Raw genomic sequence first — 8347 nt, 5'->3', positions numbered from 1 at the left:
GCCCACTCTGAAACTCAAACCCATACACATATACAGAGTAATGATTTAACATGATGGAAATGTGCTTTCATTACATGTAAAAAATGACTGGAGATGGTCCACATTTGGCATGGAGAACCATATTCATTACTTATCCAGTTTTCTTCTATCTTGCTGTATACCCAGGAATAGGATATTACTTCCACTATCACATAATTGGCTGGAATGTAGTCACATGAGCACATATAGCTGTATGAAAAATTAAGAAATATAATCTTTTTGGATAGACTAGTGCCCAAATAAAACTGAGATTCCATTACCAATGAATAAAGAAAGATTTATATTAAAAATTACTCTTTTCTATTTTAGAAGTGATACAAACTTATCTTTGAATAATACCGGACCAAGAGGTTTTGGAAAACAGTATCCATTGAGTCTCATCTAGCCTCAAGCAGTATTGCATATTGAGAAGAATGTAGTAGCACACTTATGGGGACTCAAGAGACCTTGAACATATTTCATGAAATTTTCTTGATCTCAGGTTTCTTATCTGTAATGCAAGAGCAATACAGAACTCAGGAAATTGTCCATTAAACAAATACATATTGTTTACTGTGTTGTCTCTGCTTCCTAAAAACTCTGTATATTGCAAGTATCTCTATTTGTGCCAAATCATAAGTCTAAATATTGCAGTAGAGATGGAGAATCTATAGGATCAATAATCATTTATTCTTATTAGTCAGAAATTAAGAAAAAAACATTCAATTTAATGTAGCTCCAGAAGGATGTTAGAACTCCAGAAGGATGTTAGAACTCAGCATAGGCTCTTAAGTCCTTAAATTGAAGAGAGTACACGACTCTACTGGAAAAGCAAAACTCCTCCCAATTAACTTTGATGTCTCTCAAAGTTGTTTTGCCAACTTCAAACCTGAGTTAGGCTTATTTGGAGGAAGGACCCAGGTTCATCTTATTTTTATTTTAATTTAAATAGTTTTGTGGTTCTCAGGATAAGTATCATCGCCTTTGTAGTTTTTCTGTGTTGGATTGCCAATGCAGGCTGGATAAATTTCCCCTAAGGAGCATTAGTGCTTAAAAAGGAGTTGGAAGCCTTTTGGTTAATACACTGAAAAAGAAAATGTGAAGCCTGGTATTAACATAAACTCTCTGATCATAAGAGACATTGATCATTTGAAATAAAATTAACAGAGTTCAACATTTCAGTGTTGTTTTCCCTTGACTATAATGATAGTATTTTAAATAATGTCATTTAGTAGAGTAATATTATAGTGCTTTCAGATTTTAATTTTACTTAGTAATTAACAATCATCTAGCCTAGTGCTCTGGATTACTATTAATTTTCCTATTATTAATGTTGAGTGGTTCCATATTCAGAGAGGAAATAAAATAATTGCCTTGGTGCTGTGCTAAATTCTACTTTAGCTCTTAAAAAATACATACTGCTATGGATTTTAAATAATTATTTAATAAGTATTTATTCAGATTTTTCAAACATGTAAAATTATTTTTGATACCATACGGAGATATTGAATAAACAGCTGCTTTATGATATTGTGGTGTTTCCATAGTTGAGTATTTTATTCATATAGTATTATAGAAACTCAAATACCTGGAATTCATTCCTTATATGTATTCTATTTTATATTATGTTTTTCTTAACTATTTTAAGGGTGTTTGAAAATAAGAATGAAAAGACTAAATCTATAAGTGTCCATCTAAATTTTTATTCGAAATATATATGAGATATAGTCCTTGGAAGAAAATTGCACAATTTTAACAATTCATTCAAAAGTAAATTAGATTCTGTTATTGTTATCATTTGTCTGTTCTCTATATCTCTATGCTATGCTATGGTAAAAAAATGTTATGATGAAAAACCAGGGTAAAACCCAGGTAAAAGAGAATTAGGACCAACAGTTATCACCCCTATACCCCCCAAATTTTGTTCATTTATAAAATGAACAGAAAAATTAAAAATCCCCAACAGCAATCCAAGGAACTCTTGCTTTTAGGATTATAAATATCATGTAAAAATGTGTTTCATGGTGAAATAAATCTCAGATTTAGAATTAAAGTTAATTTTCAAAAAAAAAAGCAGAAAGTCTTAGAATCCTTATGCTAATATGAATGAGAAATCTCTGAGATGAGGTTGTAATAGCATGCAGAATTTTGTAAACATATTGTATTAGTTTCCTAGGACTGCTGTAACAAAATACAACAAACTGGTTGCCTAAAAGAACAGAAACTTATCCCACAGTCCTGGAGTCCAGAAGTCTAAAATGAAGATATTGGCAGGGCCATGCTCCTTCCATACCCTCTAGAGGAGGGTGCAGGTTTTGCTTCTTCCAGCTTCTGGTAGCATTAGGCATTCCTTAGCTGCGGCAGCATAACTCCAGTCTCTGTCTCCATCTTTCCATGACCATCTTCCCCTGCGTCTGCGTCATGGCATTCTCCTCTATTTGTCTTTATCCAAATTTCTCTCCTCTTGTGAGAACACCAGTCATGTTGGATTAGGACCCACGCTAATGGCATCATTTCAACTTGATTATATATCCAAACATCTTGATTTCAAGTAAAGTCACATTCATAGGTACCTGGAGTTAAAACTTCAACATATCTTTTAGGGGAACACAATTCAACCCATGACACTTGTTCAACCATAAAATATTTATTTTTGACGACTATCCTGAGCCCTATGTTCCACAGATCACACCTTTGAAATTGCAAGACTGGGTCAGTGTCTTTCAAACTGGTTCACAGACTGGTGCCTGTTCCTGAACTATTTCACTCATCCACAATCCACAATGTAATCTTTTCTGAATAAGATAAATTTTTATAAAAATGTGTCCTACTATTCTAATTTGATTCTATTAGTACATAGTTACCCTAGATAGCCTGCTTCTGTCAGGATAATCAAAGGTGATAGTTCCCTGGTTATACAGTGGCCCACAAGTAGCTTATAGCAGAAAACACTGAACAAACTTACACAGGTGAGTAAACAGTGTGTATGCAAAAGTTTTTAGTTGAAAAATTTGCATACGGACACAGGCTGTTTTGCAGGATTCATTTCCAGTTTCCTGTCAGAAAGAGAAAATAGAAGCTCTCAGCTCCTGTCTGCATAATAAGAGAAAGACCCAGTAGAGAGTTGGATTTTCAAAGCCCAGATTAGGCTGGAAAGATCTTTATTCTTAATGTACCAAGAGAGTATAGTGATAATAATAAATTATCGATGTGGATGACAAAGTAGCATTTAATTCTGGGAGGTATGAGGCAGTTAGATTCTGACATCTTCATGAAACAGCTTTCAGTAAAGGCAGTCGAGAGAGTGACAAAAATGAAGACTGCCTGACAGAGAGAAAAATAGAAGGAAGTTTCTCTGATAGCTCTCTGTTTTTGTGGTTTGAGTTTCTCCTTAAGACTTGTCTGAATTCCTTCTCTGGAGGTTCATGAGACATGCTTCCATTCTAATAATAAAGCCTCCTTTTGGCATAAGATGGCTTCTGTCACAGGCAATGAAGGAACCTTGACTAAAAGAATACTTTCCATGTGTCACTCCATTCTCAAAACCTCCAAGAAGCGATCACTGCCTACAGCAGGGGTTCTCAATTTCAGCTAATGTTATTTGACACTGTGGACTGTATAATTATTTCTTGTAAAGGGCTGCGTCCTGTGCATTGTAGGATCTTTAGCAGCACCTCTGGCCTCCACCTTCCCAGTACCAGAAGCACCTCTGAGGTGTGACAGGCAAAGAAACCCTCCAGACATTACCAGAAAGACCTTCCACCCCTCAGGGAGCCAAAATTGCCCCCAGTTAAGAATCACTGGACTAAAGGATAAGCCTAATGCTAACTAACAGCGACCATGGAAGACTCCAATCACATCTCCTTCTGGCATTTTTTTTTCTATAATTTATTATTCTGCAAAGTTGAAGCCTCCTTATTGAGCTCATTCAAAGCCATGGAACTCAAAATACTGTCAGTTGCAAACCACGTATTCACTCAGTTTTGCTGGTTGCCTTCTCTGTTGACAGTCCTCTCAAAACAATGAGCCCACAGACCCTTCCTTGATACTTATACTTGATTCCCTGTTTTACGCTTTAGCTCTATATGTTCTTCTGCTTTTGATTTTTCACCTTGTTCATAATTAGGCTGGGAAAACTTTCATTCAACCATCACTTCCATGGAGACTCACAGGCACATATACAGATAGTTCTTGTAATAGTGAACACTAAATTTGCACTCCATACTCTCCAAGGCTATTTCTAAAGGCTCTAGATCTCTTACAGGTATAGTTGTACGACTTAATCAGTGGGCATTCGCATATGGCCCCAACTGGACTATATTATTCACTTTTGGCTCTGCCCGAATGGCTGCAAAGAAATTAGATTAATTTCTTTGGATGAAACAGGTTCTAAAATTCTCCAGCTTATAAGACAGAACATATGCATTAAAAAGTAAGGTGCCACACGTGGTGACTCACACCTGTAATCCTGGAATTTTGGGGGCCAAGGCAGGAGAATCCCTTGAGCCCAGGAGTTCAAGACTAGCCTGAGCAATGTAGTAAGATCATGCCCAGCTAATCTGTATTTGTTTATTAATATTTTGTAGTCCCAACTGCTTGGAGGCTGAGGTGGGAAGATTGTCTGAGCCAGAGAAGTCACACCACTGTACTCCAGGCTGGGTGAAAGAGCAAGATCTTTTCTCCAAAAAAAATTATAAAATAAAGAAATAAAAAATAAGAAGAGAAAATATTTTTTTTTTCTGGTAAATAAAAGATGTGAAAGTAGAACCATGCAGGAGATCTATAAATAGTAATTCTTGGCCGGGGTGGTGGCTCACGCCTGTGATCTCAGCACTTTGGGAGGCTGAGGTAGGTGGATCACCAGGTCAGGAGTTTAAGAATAGCCTGGCCAGGATAGTGAAACCCCATCTCTACTAAAAGTCCAAAAAATTAGCTGGGCATACTGGCAGGCGCCTGTAATCCCAGCTACTCGGGAGGCTGAGGCGGAGAACTGCTTGAACCCGGGAGTTGGAGGTTGCAGTGAGCCCAGATCACGGCACTGCATTCCAGCCTGAGTGAAAGAATGAGAGACCATTTCAAAAAAAAAAACAAACAAACAAAAAAACAAAGGTAGTAATTCTTCCTGACCTCAGCAGGCTTTGCACTAAAAGGGTATCAGAAACACTTGGGATAATGTCTCCGGAACATCCACTCACTTATTTATTCAGCAAATACTTATTGGACATCTGCTATGTAATAGATAGCATTCTAGGAATTGAAAATACAGAGTTGAAAACAAAAAAGAAAGACAAAGTTCTTGACTTTACAGAACTTAAATCCTCTAAAGAGAGTCACATACAAAATTTGCCAGCATATAAATAAATAACGAACCCCACCAAAACCCGTGAGTGGAGCTGGAAACATGCTGTCTGTATTTTAGATAGCGTAACCTTGGAGGGAGTTTTTGAAGAGGTAACAACTGAACTGAATCTCGATGTTGAGAAGCAGGTAGCCACGTGAAGATCTGAAAAAAGACCATATCAGGAAAACAGAACTACAATGCAAAATCCCTGATGTGTTTTCAATGTGGCTGGAGACTAGTAAATGAGGGACAGAGTGATAAGAAATGAGCTTGATGAGGCAGACAGGAGCCAGACCATGTGAGAAATTTGGGATTTATTCTGATTTCAATGAAAAGACGTTAGAGGATTTTAAATATGTGATTGATAGAATTAGAACCACATTTTGAAACAGTTAATTTAGTTATGACTGATTTTCCAGAGATGAAATCACACACACACACACACAGAAGCTACATTTCTGTGTCCTTTCCTGACACATTTGTCCCCACTGAAATATTTGAGCAGCTGGAGTCATTCAGAAATCTCCTGTGTTCCCAACAGAAGTAGATCCTTGTTTGCAGAATCAGAATATCATGTCAACGTTGACTTTCCTGGATGAGACACTAGTTAAGCTATATTTGAAATCTCTTACATGTACCTGAATATGTTGGAAAAAAAAAATATGAGAAACTGGTTGACTTTTGTACCATAAAATTGAGGAGAAATAGATAAGAACAGCAAATTGGACCACAGTTCCTTAGCTGGTTTTACAGTCTAGTATTAGCAGTTTTGTCTTTTCTTTCTGTCAATAAAACAGTCTAGATATCTTGTTAGTATCAATTAGCTTTTCATTTCAAAGCACTGTATTTTTTAGGTAAAACAAATGCACATAGCTAACAACACTTTATTTCTATTTTTGAAAATGTATAATATACAGAAAAGTGTCTAGCACTTCAATTCTTACAAATATTGTCAGACTAGGTATCCTGAAAATCATCCTAATACAAAATCTCTAATAATGATGATATATTTTAAGCGTATAGCTGAGCTCATATGACGACAAAGGTCGAAACCAAAAAGGGAGATCAAAACCAAGTAATACCATCATTGATGCCTGGCAATCCAGAGCTAGAATTGTATTAGACATGAGGAAAGGATGTAAGTTTTGGCTCCTGCAATTTAGATTTGGATCAGATTCAAGCATGAATTTCAAACAGTTTAATGACAACACCATCAGAGACGATGTTCAGAAAAACCAAGCAGTCCAGCAAAAGAGATAACAAGGAAACTAATCTGTTTGGACCTTTGCTCTGAGTAGGAAAAAATGATTTGTTTGCAAATCTGTAATATCAAATCTGCCTTCATAGGAGTTTGGGGTCTAAGTCTTCGAGAAAACACACATACAATGACATACACAGCAGTCCATGATCAGGAAATTACCATAAGGCCTTCTTTGATAGTTAGTCCCCATGAACCAGGGATATACAGTAAAAGCAAAGCATATCTCTTCTCGGGTCTCATTGGAGGACTTCAGAGAAAGCCCAATAAATACAAGTTTATAATCCAAATTGATATCTAGCTTATCTACTATTTTTTGGAATGTATCAGTAAAGTGAAAAAAAAGAGAGTATAATGGGGAAGCAAAAAAAGAAAGAAAAATAAGAAAGAAAAAAAGGAAGGAAGGAAGGGAAGGAAGAAAGGAGGAAGGAAGGGAGAGAGGGAGGGAGGAAAGAAGGAAGGAAGGAAGGAAGGAAGGGAGGAAGGAAGGAAGGAAGGAAAGAAGGAAGGAAGGAGGGAAGGAGGGAAGGAGGGAAGGAGGGAGGGAGGGAGGGAGGGAGGGAAAGACAGCAGGAGTTTATATTCAGACAGCTCATAGTAATATTGAAGAACTTCAGTGACAATGAGAAGACATTAAACTAGAGCATTAATAAGAAAAATTTGACAGAATTTATCAAAATTTAAATTGTACACATCTCTTTGTCTAAAAATAGTACCACCCTCAATTTTCTCTTTTTCTTATTGCACTTTATTTTCTTTATAGCACTTATCACCAGGCATATTATTTAAGCATAAACTTGTTTACTGAGTTTTGAAACCACTAAAATCTCAACTCCATGTTTGTTTATTTGTTTATTATTTTATTTCTGTTTCCATAGTACGTGGCACCTAGTATATTTTCGTAGTACAAATCTGTGTTGGAAATAGGTAGATGATAGATATACATAAGCATATATACATACATAAGCATATATGCACGTTTGTAAATATATATGTAACATATAGCCATACAACATATACTCACAACTATACTTCATATATTGGTAAGTATATAATATACAATATTCATAATATATGCAGTATATATTTTTAAATTTTTATTTTTATTTCAGTAGCTTTTGGGGAACAGGTGGTGTTTGGTTACATGAATACATTCTTTAGTGATGATTTCTGAGATTTTGGTGCACTCATCACATCAGCAGTGTACCCTGTAGCCAGTATGTAGTCCTTTATCCCTCACACACTTGCCAACCTTTATCCCTGAGTCCCCAAAGCCCATTATATTAGTCTTATTCCTTTGAATCCTCATAGCTTAGCTCCCACTTATAAGTGAGAACATAAATATTTGGTTTTCCATTCCTGAGTTACTTCTCTTAGGATCTCCAGCTCCATCCAAGTTGCTGCAAAAGACATTATTCTGTTTCTTTTTATGACTGAGTAGTACCCCATGATGTATACATACCACATTTTCTTTATCCATTCATTGGTTGATGGTCACTTAAGTTGGTTCCGTATCTTATCAGTTATAAATTGTGCTAAATGCAGTATAGTTTTATACCACAAGTATTACAAATATTTTAATCTAATATTTTTGCTACAGATGAATGTAGAAATAACATACCTGTCTACAAATGGGAATTAAAGCATTGTGGTCATACTATTTTACCTGACACATTAGCTGGGTGTGGTGGCACACTCCTGTAATCCCAGCTACTCGGAAGGCTGAGGAA

This window comes from Mandrillus leucophaeus, unplaced genomic scaffold (assembly GCF_000951045.1).
Source record: "Mandrillus leucophaeus isolate KB7577 unplaced genomic scaffold, Mleu.le_1.0 Scaffold184, whole genome shotgun sequence".
Lineage (NCBI taxonomy): Eukaryota > Metazoa > Chordata > Mammalia > Primates > Cercopithecidae > Mandrillus > Mandrillus leucophaeus.
This window is presented reverse-complemented; position numbering follows the sequence as displayed.